Here is a 1,288-nt window from a genome sequence, read left to right as displayed (position 1 = left end):
AGGCAGAGTTCCAAGATATTTCTGGATGTAACCAGATCATGGGAGAGTCATGATAGTGTGTGTAGCTTTTCAATTTCATTTTAACTTTAGGATGCATTTTTATAATAAGAGCACTACTGGATTTAATAAAATATAAAGTAGCTTCAGTAGTATATGGTAACTTTAAATAAATTTTTTTTTTTAAATTCTTAACAGAAGGCACACAACAAATTCCTTTAAATGATCATTTTCTTGCTGGAGCAACAAATGCAAACTTTAAGCCAGAACAAGTCCTAGTTTCTGTTTTCATTCCTGTCTCCAGAAAGGTGCAAGATTATGAAATGTATGGTGTCCACTTTCAACCTGTTGATTTTAATCACTTTATTTTTTATCTTGAATTGAATTCAACATCATAAAAATAGAATTTGCAACAAATATGTTATGCACGTCAAGGCGAATACAATATTAACAGATTAAATGTTGACCTGCTTTATCAGAGTACTTCAAGATGATGCATTATTTCTTATCTTTCTTCAAACACTAAAATCTTAGGATCTTTAGAATCACAAATTGTATCTATAAAATTTCAACTAGGACATGTGCTACATGTCGAAAGAGACTAATAAGCTTACTGTATAGGTGAGAATATTGCAGTCCAAAGAATTGTAATTATTTTAATATGGTTTCATAGGAAATGGGTGGCAGAACGAGACCAAAATACTGAAATCGAATAGCATATTTTTAAATTTTTAAAATAAAATGTTGAGGGTTAGCAGGAGCCCCTCAACAGGGGGGCAGCAGAGGAACTTCTGTCGTGCCTCCATGTATTTTATGTTCTAGTTTATCAAAGTGGCTTTTTCTTGGAGGCGATGTCTGAGGTTTCAGAATACAGCAAGAAAACAGATGTGTTATCAGTTCTTGTCATCTCTTTTCTGAGGATAACTAAACAGGTGGCGGCTGGCTAGGTGGAATCTCTGGGGCTTTCTCTCCAAGCCGGGATGTGAGCATCCAATGTGGGGGAGCCTTGCTGTCCCACCCGTCAGAACCCAGTGGATGGCAGCACCTCCACGCCTAGGTTATTACAGCCGTCTCTACAAGAAGCTGGCATTTAAAGCACTGGCACTCAAATCTGGATTATTTTTTCACTAAGAATCTTTTCCAATAGTCAGTCAATTAGGCAAAGGGCAGTTACAAAACTAGGAGACTGCTAGACATTCTCATATGCAATTGTAAGCAAACACCAGCAACCATAGTCATATTATCTGCGTGGCTTTGGGATTGGAGATGAGGAGAAGTTGGGAGGGGAAGA

Source organism: Pteropus vampyrus, unplaced genomic scaffold, assembly GCF_000151845.1.
Source record: "Pteropus vampyrus isolate Shadow unplaced genomic scaffold, Pvam_2.0 Scaffold146, whole genome shotgun sequence".
Lineage (NCBI taxonomy): Eukaryota > Metazoa > Chordata > Mammalia > Chiroptera > Pteropodidae > Pteropus > Pteropus vampyrus.
This window is presented reverse-complemented; position numbering follows the sequence as displayed.